The sequence below is a fragment of the Lithobates pipiens genome, unplaced genomic scaffold (assembly GCF_037356315.1).
Source record: "Lithobates pipiens isolate NorthernLeopardFrog02 unplaced genomic scaffold, aLitPip1_a1.2 Scaffold_18, whole genome shotgun sequence".
In the NCBI taxonomy this organism is placed as follows: Eukaryota; Metazoa; Chordata; class Amphibia; order Anura; family Ranidae; genus Lithobates; species Lithobates pipiens.
In genome coordinates this window covers 87,103,435-87,123,331 of record NW_027507758.1, presented here as the reverse complement: position 1 = coordinate 87,123,331, position 19,897 = coordinate 87,103,435, and the positions used below count along the sequence as shown (strand labels likewise).

The following is a 19,897-nucleotide window of genomic DNA, read 5'->3' as shown; positions in this document are numbered from 1 at the left end:
AAGATTCGACGAAGCAGTCGCCGCGATTGGACATTTATGGTCAAATGCTCTGCTCATAGGCTATAGAAGAATTCTAATGTTGGTTGACTAGTAATAATAATTAATAAATATAATTATTACTAGTGTCATACAACATTAGAATTCTATTATAGCTTGTAGGCGGAGCATTCGACCGGAAATGTACGATTGCAGCATCGTACAGTTTAGCTGCTCCGTCGAATCTTCTTAGAACATTCGTCAGACACCATAAGCCTTCAATGACAGATTCAACCTTAATTATTTCGGATTTTCAGACGAATTTATTTTTTAACAAAACAAAATAAATAAAAATGAATTTTAGGAGTAACTAAATAAATTTATTTTTTGGATATTCCAAAACAAAATATTTCAGTGTGCACATGTCTAAAGGAATCCCCCCCCATCATTTCTAAAACTGACATTATTGGTGATCTGACTTCCTCCTCTGCATTTTCTAAGCCGGCCCACCAGAGTGGATAAAAGTCAATGATTTTTTTAAAAACAATCAAAAAAATCATTTTTTTTTTAATTTAAATAATTTTTTTTATTTTTAACAAATTTATTTTAATAAAATGCTTTTGGAGTAAAAATCTATCTAAAGATAGTTTTCTATTTAAGATACATTAATTATTTAGTTTATTCAGCATGAAATAGAGCTTAGTTATGTAGCATGAGGCTGTATATTCTGCAATATTTACATTTTTGGTAAACTCATTTAATGAATCCAAGCTCTGCAAGCTGAGACAACATGCACTGAATTGATGCATTCACACAATTTCACAGTAACCATAAGATAAAACAAAGTTCAGGAATATTCCTTTATCCCATTGTTTTGCAAATCTATGTTCACTACAAACTGTATGATTGAATCAGTTCTGATATCACTGTTTTACTAACCTTATTATTCTAAATAGAAAACCTTAATTTTGTTTGTAAATATTAAAGATTTAAACTACCAGCAAGAATAAGTCCTTACATTTAAAGAGCACTTGTCATTTCAGATCCATCATGGCAGTGCCTGTTAGCGGGCATCCACTCACCTGCTGCCACCACATCCCTCACCTTGTTGTGTCACTGCCATATCACCAGCTGTCCCATTAAAGTGAATGGGACTGTTGGTGAGTCAACAACGGGTCAAAGGAGGAACAACTACGGGACAGAGATGACAGTTGCTCTTTAAAAATTATGATTTAAATTGAATTGATTTAAATCAAGCCTTTTAACTAATAATTTAAATCATAATTGAAATTGAATTGATTTAAATCAAATCAATCCTGCGGCCCACCAATGACATATGAATTAACTCAAAAAATGATCATGTGAGATTACCTGTCATCAGTGCAGAGGAAAAAAAGATTGCCCTTTTTTCAAGATCTTATGCAATTTACTGAAAACTCCTGAGATCTCTCCCTATACACAGAAGAGGTGTCTGGAAGGCACTGGTGACGTAGCCTTCCCAGGGGAACATGTCAGCTTACATCAGCAGCACCTCCAGAAAAGGCAGAAAGTTGATACATTTTAAGTGCACAATAACAAAGGATGTAATGTCTTCTGGTTCAGCACGCAGATCTGCATGCACTTGTATTTTTTTAACTTTGGGGAGTAAAGTCTGCCTAAAACACAGGCACTTGGAAGACTCACCTGCAATGCATGTTTGGTGAATGCCAGATTCACTACTCTAAAATATACTGCTTAAAAGAGATGTATGGGATTTTTTTTATTTTGGAGTCATACTTACCTAGGTGGATGCAGCATCGGTCCAATGCTGCATTTGTCCCCTGCCAGCTCTAAGGCTGAGAACTGAGCAATCAAACATCGCCGATCACTCTGTTCTCACCGCTCTGTGAGCAAAAAGCTGGTGTCAGCGGCCCTCTGCTCTGCCCCCCCCCCCCCTCAGCGGCTTGCTGAGAGGCTGAGCCAGGTGCCAGTCCAGTCATGTGGGCGGATCCCGTCCATATGGTTTGCGATTTTTCCCCGAGCCTGCTGTCTGTCTGCTGGAAACGGGTCACACGAGTGCAGAATGAACTTCACTCCTGTAATCCACAGAAGTACAGATAAAAGAGCTTTGGCTGTACTTCTCCTTTAAAGTGGTTCAAAAGGCTAAACATTATCCCTGTCCCTGCATTAAAGTGGAACAGAGCCCTCCTATCCTTTTCAGCCAGGGAAGCTGCCATCTTGGTCTCGGTTCGCCATGATGTCACACCTTCCTCCCTGTCCGTCCATTAAAATCCTCCTCCTGTGTCCTCTTGTGTACAAGGCACCATCGTATGTGACCAGGCAGGTCTGCGCCACACGTCCGTGCCTCTCCTCCTCGCCTCTCCTCTTCTCCCCTCCTCCTTGCCTCTCCTCCTCGCTCTCCTCCTCGCCCCTCCTCCTCGCTGACCTCAGCTCCCCACTGATCTTCTCAGCCCTGCCCGCTGCTGCCTCGAGGTAGCAGAGGCGAGAAGCAGCTGCGAGGAGAGCCGAGCTGCACACTGTGTGTGAAAGGTAGCAGCTAATGGCTAGTAATAACACAGTAAAAACAGAAACTCAGTACCTTATTTTTTATGACAAGTGCCCCATGAATGGTCCTCCTAACTAACTCCTAAGTATTCCTAGGGGGGGGGAGTGCCCCATCATTGATATTCTGGGGGGTGGGTGTAATAGTACCCCATCATTGATTTTCCTGGGGGGGTAGTGCCCCATTGGTGTTCCTGGGAGCGGGAGGGGGGAATAGTGCCCCATTGTTGTTCCTGGGAGGGGGAGGGGAATAGTGCCCCATCATTGGTGTTCCTGGGAGGGGCAGGGGAATAGTACCCCATTATTGGTGTTCCTGGGAGGAATAGTGCACCATCATTGGTGTTTCCAGGAGGAATAATGCCCAATCATTAGTGTTTCCGGGAGGAATAGTGCCCCATCACTGGTGTTCCCTGGAGGAATAGTGTCCCATCATTGGTGTCCCAGGAGGAATAGTGCCCCATCATTAGTGTTCCCGGGAGGAATAGTACCCCATCATTGGTGTTGCCAGGAGGAATAGTGCCCAATCATTGGTGTTGCTGGGAGGAATAGTACCCCATCACTGGTGTTCCCGGGAAAAATAGTGCCCCATCATTAGTGTTCCCAGGAGGAATAGTGCCCCATCATTGGTGTTTCCGGGAGGAATAGTGCCCCATCATTGGTGTTCCCAGGAGGAATAGTGCCCCATCATTGGTGTTCCCTGGAGGAATAGTGCCCCATCATTGGTGTTCCTGGGAGGAATAGTACCCCATCATTGGTGTTCCCGGGAGGAATAGTACCCCATCATTGGTGTTCCCAGGAGGAATAATGACCCATCATTGGTGTTCCCAGGAGGAATAGTGCCCCATCATTGGTGTTCCCGAGAGGAATAGTGCCCCATCATTGGTGTTCCCGGGAGGAATAGTACCCCATCATTGGTGTTCCCGGGAGGAACAGTGCCCCATCATTTATGTTCCGGGAGGAACAGTGCCCCATCATTGATGTTCCCGGGAGGAATAGTACCCCATCATTGGTGTTTTATTCTGCAGTTTGAGTGTAACACTCAATGTTTTCATTATTACTTTTAAATAAACAGAAAAATGGCATATTATGCCTTTTTTATGATTTTATCCAATTAATCGAAAAAATAATCGGCCGATTGATCAATTATGAAAATAATCTTTAGTTGCAGCCCTAGTTGAGAGCACAACCAATGTGACAATTACATTACTGGCACATGCCAGGAATGTAACTGCTTTTTGCAATGTCTGCATATGGATGCACACAGCTTAGCTCGGGATCGAGCCTGCAGGTGTGCCACCATAACTTGTATGAAAATATCCAGAGCATTCCAATGTTGTTTTTAAAGATTTTGTTTGCTTCTACCAATGGTGGCACACCAAGAAGAGGAGGAACCAGGAGCTTTGGCACAGGACCCCAGAAAAGGAGGATTGTGCCACTCTGTGCAATTCCATTGCATACAGCAGATAAGTATACTATGTTTTTTATTTAAAAAAATAAACTTTACAATGACTTTAAACTGGGCATAGACTGGTAGAATTTTGAACTAAGATTCTTAGGAAAAGTTTTAAGAAAGTTTGTTAGTTTTTCCAATCATTAGTGGTTTAAATCTTTATTCCTTTTTCACAACAGTGACAAGAAAATTTAAAGGATGGAAAATTGTTCTCTAATAAACACATTTCTAACAGTGCACAAAGTTGATGGAAAATCCAATGGTTCGGAACGAGGTGACGTACAAAACGCACGATGTGGCTACGTGGAGGCCGGTAGCCAATAGCTTTCGTCTCCAAATGTTTTCTGAGCACGCGTGGCACTTTGTGCGTGGGAATTCTCTACACACGATCGGAAAAAGTCAGATCAGATTTTGTTGTCGGAACATTTTAGATCCTGCTCTCAAACTTTTTCCGTCAGAAATTCCGACAGAAAAAGTTTGATAGAGCCTACACACGATCGGACTTTCCAACAAAATAATCCGATCGGACTTTTTCTGTCAGAATTTCCGACCGCGTGTATGGGGCCTTTCACACTGAGGCGCTTGAAAACGACCCCAAAAAATGGTGAGCACTTTGCAGAACTTTTGAGGCGCTTTTCCAGTGCTTCTGAAGGCCACATGACTCAAAAGAACCATTTTGAAGCTCTTTTCAGGTGCCTCCCATTTATTTCAATGGATCGTGGCGTTTTGAAGCACTTTTTTATCACTTCAAACGTGCTGCAAAGATGCTGCTTGCAGAAAATTTTCACCGCCTTGCCAGCGCACCACCTCAGTGTGAAAACATTCATTGATTTGAATGGAAATTCATTTTCGGGAGATTTTCAGGGACTTTTTTTAGCGTGAAAGCACCTGAAAAGCGACTCAGTGTGAAAGGGTTCTAAGAGTTCTCTTTTTTTCCCCCATATTCAATAAATCAATACTGTGTTTAAAACCTTCTGTAAACAGCTACTAATATCCTTTAGACTCTATAAACTAGTGGCGGCTGGTGCTCAAAATTTTTGGGTGGCCCCAAACAAACTGAAAAATTCTGAAAAAGAACCCATCAAATGCAGCCTTGCTGTGCCCATCAAACGCAGCCACTGTTCTATCAAACACAGCCATTGTGCCATCAAATGCAGCCACTGTGGCCATCAATTGCCGCCACTGTGTCCATCAAACGCAGCCACTGTGCCCATCAACTGCTGCCACTGTTCCATCAACTGTCCCACTGTACCATCAAATGCTCCCACTGTGCCTATCAAATGCTCCCACTGTGCCCATCAAATGCTGCCAATGTGCCCATCAAATTCTCCCACTGTGCCATCAAAAGCAGCCATTGTGCCCATCGAATGATGCCACTGCCTCCCCTGCTCTCTGTCTGCCCAGCACTTACCCTGTCTCGGTGGGGCAGAGGGTGACAGCGATGGGCGGCGAGCGGTGTCCTCCATGCTCCCCCATGTCCTCAATGTCTTCTCCCAGCCTCTCCTCTCATCCACTCCTATGATTGGACGCCTGTTATTCCAGCCAATCAGGTGATGGGTAACAGACCCAAGCACGTGATTGGCAGAGAGGTGGTTCAGTGTTAGGAAAGTGAATATTCATTTGCTTTTCTAAGAAACTTGGGTGAAAACTTGAGTAACCTTTTTTGACGCCTATTAGAGCCTAGGGCTCTAATTAGGTGCTTCAAAAACACCCCCGACACTGTAATTCAGGTGCCCAGCACCCGAAAAGGGGCAGAGTGCCTGAATAGGGGGTGGCAGCGCGGCCATGGATAGATTCATGCAATGCATGAATCTATCTATTCATGTTAGAGGGGGTGGCTGGAGAGAGGGGGTGGCGCCTGTGTGCTCTTATGGATGCACCGCCACTGCTTAGACCCTTGGTGACCAACCTGTAACCCAGGGGCATGTGCATGCCTGCAGATACTAATATGTGTTTCCCTATTACTCTGTTATAGTAGTGATTTCTAGCAGTCTGGTAATATGTCACCAGTCAATGACTGTCTCCTGAAGCCTATCTCCAGTCCCCAACAAACCCTATAGCGTGTTTTCCATCTCTGACCATCTCTTTTATAAATTCTGAAGTCTCTGACCATTTCTTGTATTATGTATTTGGCCTCTGACCATCTGTTGTATCATGTCTGCAGTCTCTGACCATCTCTTGTATCATGTCTGTGGCTTCTGACCATCGCTTGTATCATGTCTGTGGCTTCTGACCATCTCTTGCATCATGTCTTTGGCTTCTGACCATCTCTTGTATCATGTCCGCAGTCTCTGACCATCTCCTGTACTGTGTCTGCAGTCTCTGATCATCTCCTGTACGATGTCTGCAGTCTCTGATCATCTCCTGTACGGTGTCAGCAGTCTCCCACCATCTCTTGTATTATATCCACAGTCTGTAGCCATCCTTGTATCTTGTCTACAGTCTCTGCAAATCTCCTGTATCATGCTATTAGCCTTTCACTATATCCTTTTATGTGTCTTCTGGCTCTGACATTGAACATTCACTGAATAATATGTGTGGCTCTAAGGTGATTTTGGGGGCTACACTTGAGGCCCACCATATCAAAAACGTTGACTACCACTGCTTTAGACTATGTAGAGTGCTGGCCTGATCCTTTGTTACAAACTGAATGGATGGTTTAGGTAGGCCCTCACATCCTACAGTTTTGAAAAATCTCAAGACAATTGTAAAGTGATTGTACAAGAAGACTGCAACATGTATAGCCAATATAAAGAAAGGACTACGATTTGTCTGTATCCTACACATGCATTGATATTTTATCCTCAGATTAGTAACCGGTAAGAGTGCTCCAGGCTTCTTCTCTTCTGAGTGCTCAAGGGTACATTTTTTTTAACTGCGTAGGACATGTAATTAACTTTTTATGACATCTGCCAAAACATTAATGAATGAATTAGTTCACAAGTAGTTAATCTCATTCAAGCTCCTGAGCTATTAAACATTTCAAAAGCAGCTGAGCTCTAAAGCTTACTAAACTCTTCTTACATTACACAAATGTCCACCAATGTGCTGCGAGCCCTGGCCTCCTTCACATCTTCACACACTATGGTACTGCATCCTAGCAATCTTTATATCAATCTGAGAAAGGGATCTAAAAATCCAATATACATTGTAATACATTGTTTGCCCAATGAAAGTGAACACTGTTTGGTCAATCGGTCCTCGGCTCATCGTGCTCCTGTAACACACTGCAGTATTTGTTCGGTCATGGCTGTAGTTACACCACCACCGAATTAGAAGTCAATTAGTCACAACTCACAGAACCCCTAGCAACCTCTGGAGGAACCCTACGGTTCCACAGAACCCTTCCACAGAACCCTGGTGGAAGTTTACCTGCCTTATGAAGGCTTATTGAATAAAGACCACTGAGCTCTAAAGCTTTATAAACTCTTCTTTCATTACACAAAGTTTATATAAGTCCTCCAATGAGCTGTGAGTTTTAGCCCCCCTCCACATCTTCACACACTATGGTACTGCAACCTAGCAATCTTTATCTCATTCTAAGAAAGGGATCTAAAAATCCAATACAATGTATACCCAATGCAAGTGAACACTGTTCCATCAATCAGTCCTGGGCTCATTGTTCTCTTGTAACACATTGCAGTATTTGGTCCGCCGTGGCTGTAGATACACCACCATCGAAAGGGAGGTCAATTAACCACAACTCTCAGAACACCTAGCAACCTCTGGAGTAACCCTATGGTTCCACAGAACCCTGGTGGAGGTTTACTTGCCTTGAGAAGGCTTATTGAATAAAGGCCACTGAGCAAAATGCAGTAACCGACGGCAAACAATGATCATTCTCCAGATACAGAACAGTCAGAAAGATTAAAGAGAATTGCTTTTAAATCAATACAGGTTGTTATAATTCGTACATTGCTTTTCATTTCAATACATCAGCCTAATGCTTGCTTATTTTATTAGTTTTCCTTGTTTAAACTAATAAAAGGTGATTAGTTGTTTCTGCTGTGTACACATCATGATTGCTTTCTTTTTGCCTTCGTATATTAAAATTTCCAGGCTGTGCATTGGTTTTATATAATTAGAAAAGTGAACTATCTGCATGGAATGTTAATAATACTCCTGAGTTATCATCACTCATTGAATGTCCCGGTGGGAGTTATTTTGTGCTGGGTGCTGACCTATTGATCTTTACCAGAAGACACAACACACAATATCTATTACTGCAGTTCCTTCTCATTCCCTCTATGTGTGCCTTGCACTTTGATAACTGTTCTCACATCTGCAATGTTGCACCATATGATGCATCGCAAAAAAAAAAAAAAAAAAACCCACATGTTCTTCATTCTAATAATCCATAGCCTTCCTCTCCTTTGTCATGTACATCAAATACGATCTGCTTCCTTATATTTAATGTATATGGCCATAATCGCTGCTTGATTTGTCCATTTCTATTGTTACATGTCCCCATCCGAGATCAATAATTTACTACAACATCTTGTCAACGTACCATTTTTTCAGACCTAAATGTATAGAACAGCAGAATAATAAAGCTATGAATAAATGTCAAGCTATGATATTCTCTGTAGGTGGTGCTATAATAAAAAGAAACAATCGCCTTTAAAAAAAAAAAAAGTATAATTATTTGACATTCAAAAATCAACGCATAAAAAAAAACGTTATTGGGACTAGTCATTGACAGTCTTGTCATCTTTTCATACAACAAATCTTTTGGAAAGTGTTATTTATAGAAAATGGGGCTAAAATGCACAGAATAATATCTATGTACTATATATATATATATATATATATATATATATATATATATATATATATATATATATATATATAGAGCAAGAGAGAGAGAGAGAGAAAGAGCATAGTCATCATATGTCACATGCTGTTTTTTTTTTAATTATTATTATTATTTTATTATTATTATTATCGATATATACAATCCAACACAATCCAAAATACTGTTGCGTTTGCCATTCAAAAAAAGGAAAACAAGCTGGCAGATCCCTGCGATCCTTAATGTAAGTTTATTCCAGAGTCGCAGTACTGGGGTGGGGTCCTCCCTGAGAATATCACCGATGTGACTACTGCTCTCCCCCTCCTAATTATAGCAATCTGTTTGCCTAGCACCTGCAGATTAATGGCTGTTTTCAAGGCAATTGGCAATATGCCCATTAAAGGTAGCACACAATGCCAACACACTGACGCTCACCGATGCCCAGCAGCCCTTGGGGTGATTATACAATCAGTATTTCACCTAATAAAATAATGGATAACACATGAAGAGCATTTCAAGAAGGATTGAGGCTAGCATGACGTCAACTGTGAACCCAACAAGACATTAATGATGTATGGATGTGACTGGCAGCAAACACATCTCTTTATAGACAAACCTGCATCTGTAGGATGGAGCCTCCAGAACGCCTCCTAGAGGGGCAGCTCTGGCTTTGCCCCCTCCTCCCATCCCTTACTCGAGCTGTAATGCAGATCCCCTCCTCCCTCGCTTTCTCACTAGTAGGCAACAAAACCAGCAGTAATTACTAATGCCCCAGCACGTAAATCCATCAGCTTCGCAGGCTTTTAGAAGCAAGTGCGCAGATCTGTCTGTACCCTCCCTACTGCCTCTCCAAATATAATGTCAGTCATACATGACATTTTGGCCAGCAGATTGTAATGCCTTGCAGTTGACTGGGGAGGTCTGGCTGCAAGTCACAGCTGACCAGACTGCCCATTCTGCAAAGATTGGATTTGTAGTAGGCTGAAGCAGATCAATCAAGGATACCATCATCCAGCTCTGGGTTTGATCTGCCTGGTAGCTGGCTAGTAAGCTCCTCTTTGATGGTTAGTAGATCCCTCTATGCTGGCTAGTAGATCACTTCTGTGAAGGCTGGTAGGTTGTTTCTATGCTGCAAGAGATTGCCACTATGCTGCTTTGTAGACCTCCTCACTGCTGCTTTTTAAATCACTTATATTGACGACACTTTATATAACATGCAATCTACTTAAGTCCTTACAATGTATCAGATCTCCTCTATGCTGCCTGGTAGATAACCTATATGCTGCTTAGTAAGTCCCCTCTATGTCGCTTAGTAGATCTTCTCTATGCTGCCTGGTAGATCACCTCTATTCTGATTAGTAGATCTCTATGCTGCTTATAAGATTTCCTCTATTAACAGAACATATGTATCATGCAATCTACCTAAGCCCTTACTAAGTTTCAGATCTCCTCTATGCTGCCTGAAACATCTGTAGCTAGTATATCTCCTCTATGCTGCTTTGTAGATCTCCTCTATGCTGCCCGTTAGATCTGTAGTTAGTAGATCTCCTCTGTGCTGCTTTTTAGGTGCCCTCTATGCTGCCTGGTAGATCACCTATATGCTGCTTAGTAGACCACCTCTATGCTGCCCAGTGGATCCCATATATGATTCTTAGTAGATTGCCCCTATGTTGCTTAGTAGCTCTCCTGTATATTAGTGAGCAGATCTCTTCTATGCTACTTATTGGATCTCCCCTATGCCAGTTATATCTCCTGTAAGTAGGTGAGTAGGTCTCATCTATGCTGCTTAGTAGATGTCCCCTATGCCAGTCAGATCTCCTGTATGTAGGTGAGTAGATATCCTCTATACCAGTTAGATCTCCTGTATGTAGGTGACTAGATCTATATGCTGCTTAGTAGATGTCCCCTATGCTGATCAGATCTCCTGTATGCAGGTGAGTAGATATTCCCTGTGCCAGTTAGATCTCTAGGTGAGTAGATTTCCTCTATGCTGCTTAGTAGATGTACCCTATGCCGGTCAGATCTCCTGTACATGGGTCAGTAGATGAGCTGTATGTGGGTGAGCAGATCTCTTGTATGTAGATGAGCAGATGTCCCCTATACTGCTTAGTAGATGTCCCCTATGCCAGTTAAATCTCCTGTATGTAGGTGAGATGTCCCCTATGCCAGTTAGTTCTCATGTATGTGGGTGAGTAGATGTCCTCTATGCCAGTTAGTTCTCCTGTATGTGGGTGATAGATGTCCCCTATGCCAGTTAGTTCTCCTGTATGTGGGTGAGTAGATGTCCCCTATGCCAATTAGTTCTCCTGTATGTGGGTGAGTAGATCTCCTGTATGTAGATAAGCAGATGTCCCCTATCATGCTTAGTAGATGCCCCCTATGCCAGTTAGATCTCCTGTATGTAGGTAAGTAGATCTTCTGTATGCTGCTTAGTAGATGTTCCCTGTCCCAGTCCGATCTCCTGTATGTAGGTGAGTAAATGTCCCCTATCCTGCTTAGTAGATCTCCCCTATGTCAGTTAGATCTCCTGTATGAAGGTTAGTAGATCTCCTCTAGGTTGCTTAGTGGATCCCCTGTATGTGGGTGAGTAGATGCTCCCTATGTGGGTGAGTAGATTCAACCTATATGGGTGAGGTGTAGATGCCCTGTATGTGGATGAGTAGAAGATCCCTGTATGAGGAGTATATGGTGCAGAGATGGCCGCACTGGCTCTGCAGTGGAGCTGTCCGCGGTGCTGAATCCGCCCACCAGGCAGCGCAGAGCCCGCACTCCGATCCCCATCAATCACCCCGGGCTCCCCGCACTCCGCTCCCCATCAATCACCCCGGGCTCCCCGCACTCCGCTCCCCATCAATCACCCCGGGCTCCCCGCACTCCGCTCCCCATCAATCACCCCGGGCTCCCCGCACTCCGATACCCATCAATCACCCCGGGCTCCCCGCACTCCGCTCCCCATCAATCACCCCGGGCTCCCCGCACTCCGCTCCCCATCAATCACCCCGGGCTCCCCGCACTCCGCTCCCCATCAATCACCCCGGGCTCCCCGCACTCCGATCCCCATCAATCACCCCGGGCTCCCCGCACTCCGCTCCCCATCAATCACCCCGGGCTCCCCGCACTCCGCTCCCCATCAATCACCCCGGGCTCCCCGCACTCCGATCCCCATCAATCACCCCGGGCTCCCCGCACTCCGCTCCCCATCAATCACCCCGGGCTCCCCGCACTCCGCTCCCCATCAATCACCCCGGGCTCCCCGCACTCCGATCCCCATCAATCACCCCGGGCTCCCCGCACTCCGATCCCCATCAATCACCCCGGGCTCCCCGCACACACTGATCCCAGGCTGACCCTCCATCCCCCGCACACAGCACTGCAGAGCCCTCCATACAATCTGCTTATCACCATCGCACAGCCTTCAGGTTAAACAGCAAGCTCAGATTTGTCGGCTGCATCAGCTGTCAGATAATAGGACTTCCTTCCCATGTAAGCAGCTTAGCACAATAGAGGCAGAATAAACAAAGACATCTTTTCGCAGACACAGACCGTCCATAGAGGAGAGGCTCCATTACCTGGTCTCCTAGGATGAGGGATCCAGCAGCAGAAGTAAAGTCTAGATCATTCAATAACCTTATGGAGGACGGAGCTGCAAGGAGGTGAGAAGCAGCGTTCCTGACCTCCCCGAGTCTTCTTCTTCAATGGAAAAAAGGAGCTCTGCCCTTATCAAAGATGGCCGTCCTTCTTGACGTCAGCAGCTTTTAATAGACATCTATGATGGGGCGGAGGATGGTGGGGAGGGGGCAGGCTGGGGGAGCTTGAGTCATCGTCTGCTCTACAATGCTGCAATACATCGCATTTTCTTTTTTTTTTTTACAATACATGTTTTGCTAATATTTGTATTTAATGATCATAAGGATGGAGGCAAGCAAGGATTGCATGGTGTATGGGGGGGGTTGGGTTGCCTTGTGGGTTTGGATGGTTTTTGGATAGGATTGAGCCAATGCAGCACTGATTTATTTTCGCCAAAGGGGTGGTCCAAAGGGATATCCCCTCTCCTGTGTGTACTCCATATAAGGATAGCCTACGTGGGCAACTAATATACACAAGCCTTCAAGTGATTTCTATGGCTTGATGGCTGTATATGCTCACACCATTCATGTTATCAATCTGCAATGGTCATCTATGGAGCAGGGGAAGCTACAATCAGAGGACTAGATTTAACTCTCCACTATCTGGAAAATGCAAACTACTGATACACAGGGGTCCATTTCTAATTCCGCTCACCCGATGCAAGGATCGGGACATAGGGGGGAGATTTACTAAAACTGGAGAGTGCAACATCTGGGGCAGCTCTGCATAGAAACCAATCAGCTTCCAGGTTTCATTATCAAAGCTTAATTAAACAAGCAAAAGTTAGAAGCTGATTGGCTACCAGGCACAGCTATGTCAGATTTTTGTACTTTCCAGTTTTAGTCAATCAACCCCGAAGTGTCTCATTTGCTGTGCCAGGAACTCATCTTTTAATGCAATTTTATAGTTATGCAAAATTGTATTGTCCTACATGATAACAGCCTAGGCAGGAGGCATCATCAAGCTTGGTGCAGGGAATGTGATTGTGAAGAATATATAATGCAATGCAGGTAGTCCCTGCTGGTAGGCAATACTGTCCAGGTGGTTTGGTAACCATTTATTTTACATGTTGCTTTAACCCCTTCAGCCCCGGACCATTTGGCTGCCCAAAGACCAGAGCTCTTTTTGCGATTCGGCACTGCACCGCTTTAACTGACAATCCCAAACAAAACTGACGTCCTTTTTTCGCCACACATAGAGCTTTCTTTTGGTGGTATTTGGTCACCTCTGCGGTTTTTATTTTTTGTGCTAAAAAACAAAAAAAAATGACAATTTGGAAAAATAAGCAATATTTTTAACTTTTTTGCTATAATAAATATCCCCCAAAAACATAAAAAAAAACAATTTTTTTCCTCACTTTAGGCCAATATATATTTTTCTACATATTTTTGGTTAAAAAAAAATCGCAACAGGTGTATGTTGATTGGTTTGCGCAAAAGATATAACATATACAAAATAGGGGATAGTTTTATGGATTTTTTATTATTATTATTTATTTTTGTTTACTAGTAATAGTGGCGATCTGCGGTTTTTATCAGGACAGCGACATTATGGTAGACACTTCGGACAATTTTGACACATTTTTGGGCCCACTGACATTTTTACAGTAATCAGTGCTATAAAATTGCATTGATTACTGTAAAAATGTCACTGACAGTGAAGGAGTTAACCACTAGGGGGCAGTGAAGGGGATAAGTGTGTCCTATTGTGTGTTCTAACTGAAGGGGGGAGGGGACTGTGCAGGGGAGATGACAGATCACTGTTCATACTCTGTATGAACAGAAGATCTGTCTGTTATCCCCTCAGAGAACCGGAAACTGTGTGTTTAAACACACAGATCCCGGTGCTCTGTATGCCCCGAGTGATCGCGGGAGCCCGGCGGAGATCACGACCGCTGGGCACTCGCAGTGGCACCGTGGGTGAGCAGGAGGTGCGTACATGCCCCCTAGTGGCCGTCTATGGTACCGACGTACCATGACGGCGATTCGCGCAGCCGAGCCATGTTGCCGCAGTATAACTGGTCGGCATACAGTTAAAAAAAATGACAGATTTTCCTAAACCAAAATGATAACAAGGGAAATCATATTTTAGGAGAGCAAAAATAAACATCATGGTGAAATATTAGAGAATACCTACTCATCATTTCCCTGTCTTCATGAATACCACCCAGACTGATTCAGACCCCTGATTTTATCTTTTGAGTTCTGGGTTAAACCACAGATTTCATTCTTCACATGATCAAATATTTCACAAATGTATCCAGAGTTAATCTTAAGGAGGAAGTAAACCCTGATGGGTTTTACTTCCTCTTTGTTCCACTGCAAAGTAAAAGCATAATGGGCTAGTTTGCATCACATACTAGCCCATTATGTGGCACTTACCTGCAAACGAAGCCCGCGCTGTCCCCGCTGGTGGCCACATTCATCTTCACCCCTCTTTCTTCAGGGGCCACCGACTTCGTTTCTGTGACTGACCAGAGCTGCGTAACGTCACTCCTGCGCATCCACGTGGGAGCCATCAGTCAAGGCACTTGCGAGTAAAGAAACGGTACGGGGGTCCGTTTCTTCACAGCGCATGTGCCGATGACATCATCGGTGCAGTATACAGCAAATATCTCCTAAACAACGCACATTAAGGGGATATTTCTATTACATAATAGGTAAGCTTTATTCTAGGCTTACCTATAGGTAAAAGTCACAATCAGAGGTTTACAACCACTTTAACCAGTTGCCGACCGCCACACGACGATGTACGTCGACAGAATGGCACGGGCAGGCATATGGGCGTACATGTATGTCCCTGCCTTCCCGCGGGTGGAGGGCCCGATCGCCCCCCCCCCCGGTGCCAGCGGCGGTCGGAATCCGTTCAGGAGCGATCCGGGATGAGGGGGCGGCCATTCGTTCATGGCCACCCCCTCGCGATCGCTCCTGACGAATGGAAGTGCAGCGTGACATCACTTCCTCTCCTGTAATGTAAACACAGGCAGAGGAAGTGATGTAATCTCTCCTCCGTGTCGGTATTTTTCGTTCCGGCACCGAGGAGAGAGGATCGGTGAGTTGCACCAACACTACACAATACAGTAGAACATGCCAGGCACACTCTCACCCCCCCTTCACCCCCCGATCACCCCCCCAATCACCCCTGCACCCCCAGTCACAGTGACACCAATTGCATTTTTTTTTTTTTGCATTGGTGTCATTTGTGACTGTAATAACTGTTAGGGCAGTTAGGGTTAGCCCCTTTTAGTTCTAGGGTACCCCCTAACACCCCCAATAAAGGTTTAACCCCGTGATCACCCCCCGTCGCCAGTGTCACTAAGGCTGGGTTCACATTGCAGCAGTTTATGAGAACGGATGTGATTCGCACCGCACTGCAGTGCAAATCACATCCGATCTCTGTGCGATTCGAGTTCAGCCATACAGATAGTATGGCTGAATTCGCATCGCACCCGCCGCACCCGCCGCAAACTCACACGGGACCCTTTTTTTGGTGCGCAGCAGAATCGGATCGCATGGGTGTTCACACCATGCGATCCGATTCCTGTCCGAGTTTGCAGATCGCACTGCGATATGCGAGCTGATCTGGGGGTGTCATTAACATTTCACTGACACTCCCAGTAGTTCGCATAGGGCAGTGTGATGCGGGAACCCGCCGCGGATTCGTGGCGTTCCCGCATCGCTCCAGTGTGAACCCAGCCTAATAAGCGATCGTTTTTCTGATCGCTGTATTAGTGTCACAGGTGACGCTAGTTAGGCAGGTAGGTATTTAGGTTCGCCGCAGCTTTTTATAGTGCCAGGGACCCCCATATACTACCGCATAAAGCCCCCTGATTGCCCCCTAGTTAACCCTTTCACCAGTGATCACCATATAACTGTTACAGGTGACGTTGGTTGGTTAGTTATTTTTTTATAGTTTCAGGGCACCCGCCATTTATTACCTAATAAAGGTTTAACCCCCTGATCACCCGGCGGGTGATATAGGTTTGAGGGTCAGATAAGGTCTGCGTCGCCCCAGGCAGCGTCAGGTTAGTGCCAGTACCGCTAACACCCACGCACAAAGCATACACCTCCCTTAGTAATATAGTATCTGATCAGATCTATATTAGCGTCGCCAGCAGTTTAGGTTTCCCAAAACGCATTGTTAGCGGGATCAGCCCAGATACCTGCTAGCACCTGCGTTTAGCCCCTCCGCTAAGCCCAGCCCAGCCCACCCAAGTGCAGTATCGATCGATCACTGTCACTTACAAAACACAACACACATAACTGCAGCGTTCGCAGAGTCAGGCCTGATCCCTGCGATCGCTAACAGTTTTTTTTTGTAGCGTTTTGATACAGTCGCTGACAGCCTAGGTGCTTTTTTTACCTGTGAGTCTCACTAGTGTACCCCTAAATTTAGGGGTGTCTACTTTCCAAAATGGGGTCATTTGTGGGGGTTTTGTGCCATCTTGGCATTTTATGGCCTTCAAAACTGCGATAGGTAGTGAGGAGTAAAATCAAAAATTTACACCCTTAGAAATCCTGAAGGCAGTGCTTGGTTTTCGGGGCCCCGTACGCGGCTAGGCTCCCAAAAAATCCCACACATGTGGTATCCCCGTACTCAGGAGAAGTAGCAGAATTTATTTTGGGGTGTCATTTCACATATGCCCATGGCATGTGTGAGCAATATATCATTTAGTGACAACTTTGTTAAAAAAAAAAAAAAAAAAAAAAGTTTGTAATATTCCCGCAACTTGTGGCAAAATATAAAATATTCCATGGACTCAACATGCCTCTCAGCAAATAGCTTGGGGTGTCTACTTTCTAAAATGGGGTCATTTGTGGGTGTTTTGTGCCATCTTGGCATTTTATGGCCTTCAAAACTGTGATAGGTAGTGAGGAGTGAAATTACAAATGTATGCCCTTAGAAATCCTGAAGGCAGTGCTTGGTTTTCGGGGCCCCGTACGCGGCTAGGCTTCCAAAAAGTCGACCACATGTGGTATCCCCATACTCCCCGTACTCAGGAGAAGCAGCAGAATGTATTTTGGGGTACAATTCCACATATAACCATGGCATGTGTGAGCAATATATCATTTAGTGACAACTTTGTGTAAAAAAAAAATCGCTTGAGGCAAAAAAATAAAATATTCAATGGGCTCAACATGCCTCTTATCAATTTCCTTAGGGTGTCTACTTTCCAAAATGGGGTAATTTGGGGGGGGTTTTGTACTGCCCTGCCATTTTAGCACCTCAAGAAATGAGATAGGCAGTCATAAACTTAAAGCTGCGTAAATTCCAGAAAACGTACCTTAGTTTGTAGATGTGACAACTTTTGCACAAACCAATAAATATACAGTTATTGACTTTTTTTTTACCAAAGACATGTGGCTGAATACATTTTGGCCTAAATGTATGACTAAAATTGAGTTTATTGGATTTTTCTAATAACAAAAAGTAGAAAATATCATTTTTTTTCAAAATTTGCGGTCTTTTTACGTTTATATCGCAAAAAATAAAAATCGCAGAGTCAGTCAAATACCTTTAAAAGAAAGCTCTATTTGTGGGAAAAAAAGGACGCAAATTTTGTTTGGGTACAACATTGCATGACCGCGCAATTACCAGTTAAAGCAGCGCAGTGCCAAATTGTAAAAAGACCTCTGGTCATTGACCAGCAAAATGGTCCGTTCTGAAAGTGGTTAAAGTGACACTCAACTTTTTTTTTTTTAATCACTTCACTTTTTATTGTTGTTTCTTTTTTTTCCTCATAAAAACAACAGTAAAAAATAAATAAAAATGCCACTCCAACACACAATGAAAATACATACCAACCCCCCTAAAAAACCCACTAAATTCTGATTAAAAAAAAAAAAAACATATTCTACTTAAAGAATACCACAAGAAATTAAAAGTCAGCAGCTACAAATACTGCAGCTGCTGACTTTTAATATATGTACACTTACCTGTCCAGGAAGCATGCAATTTTGGCACCCCAGCCTGTCGGGTGCTGCCACCACCATTCCTGGTAAGGGAACCCGGCAGTGAAGCCTTCTGCACATGAGCGAAGAGCGTTGCGCTTTCTAATTGGCCCAGCGGCGAAGGAAGAAGGAGGGGGCCGAACTTCAGAGAGATGGCGCCGCGGACCCATCTCTCGGAAGTGGGGAAGGGTACCTGTCAAAAACAGGTACCTGTTCCCCCCACCCCCTGAAAGGTGCCAAATGAGTTACTGGAAAGGGGGGGGGGGGGGGGGTGGGGGTGGATAAGCGAAAGTTCCACCTTTGTGGTATCCTACCAATAGAATCTTGGATCAGGCAAAGTCAGTGTTTTCCCCTGAGTGTCCACCGTAGTGATAAAATAGACAACGTTGTCCTTTCCAGTCCGGCAAATAACAACCTTGTCTGAGTAGATGTGTCTCCCAAAGCTCCAATGCTGAAGACATCCCGTGAAATGTTCGTACATATCAGTGGAACATACTTGCTTCCTGAATGGTTTAGGCAACTTCAGATAATCCCATAAATCATTTGCATACCAGCCCTCTCGATTTTCCTCAATTTCCTTCATAATCTCTTTAGGAACATAGGGGTACTCCAGTCCATACTCTGTTGCCACCCGCTTATTCAGCAGCCACTGGGGCCATGCGAGCTTGGGCAGAGCTCGAGCACTTCCATTCCTGGGAGGCACACAGGAGTTTGGTGATTTGCACACCATTGGAAAAGTAATTTTCTTGGGTTCAGGTAAATTAACAAGTTTTGGCAAAGTCAAGTCTATAGTTGTAGGGGTCCCCGACGGAGGCGATACACTCCCCGAATTAAGGGCTAGCCAGCCAGAGACATTGCAATTTGCAGCCACATCATCCGCGTTTTCCCTCAACATCTCCTGGGACAAAGTCTCAAACAGATCATCATCCCCCAACACATCAGAGCGGGAGTCTATCTCCAAATCCCCCAACTCCTCTGCTGGCAAATAGTTATGTACAGTCTCGATTAACACAATTGCCCCAGATTTCTCACCGGTATCCATGGTGGACTTCTCGGGAACAATTTCCTTCCTCTGATCCGATCCGGGTGAACTCTGGGATGGTCCTCTCATGCGGGCCGCAGGAGGCCTTGACATAGCCCACTTTCTTAGAATCAGATGTGGTAGTTGTGGTAATGGTCAATCAGGCAATGTCCATGACTTCCGGAGTGGCTCCTCCCGTAACGGTGGTGACAGCATCTCCCTCCAGGACACTGGTAGCAGTAGACAGCGTAGAGGTTGTAGGCCTCACCACAGCAGCGCAAACAATAGACTCCTCGGTGGCAACGCCCGTGGCCCAGTCCATGCGGTATGCCCGAGGTGGCACGAGGGGTTGTTCCACCTTGAACAAATACTTTCCCCACAACAAACAAACGCCCAGGGACTTGCAAAAAGTTCCTCGCACTTGCCACAGAGCATTCCTAGGGCCTCAACGTCTCCCGCCATGTACAGGACAAAACGCCCCTGTGGTAACAGGCGAATTCCCATATCCGTCAATACAGTCCTAGGCACACACTTGTGGG

General features: G+C 44.7%; 1 protein-coding gene across 2 annotated transcripts in view; it reads right to left on the bottom strand.

Annotated features, from left to right (window-relative positions):
- Positions 1 to 12,488, bottom strand: part of SNAP25 (synaptosome associated protein 25) — a 190,706-nt gene extending 178,218 nt beyond the window's left edge. For both annotated transcript variants that reach the window (XM_077485893.1, XM_077485892.1), the window contains exon 1: positions 12,329 to 12,488. The gene's annotated coding sequence lies outside the window, so the exon portion shown is untranslated. The remainder of the gene's footprint in view (positions 1 to 12,328) is intronic.
- Between the last annotated feature and the right edge of the window lie 7,409 nt (positions 12,489 to 19,897).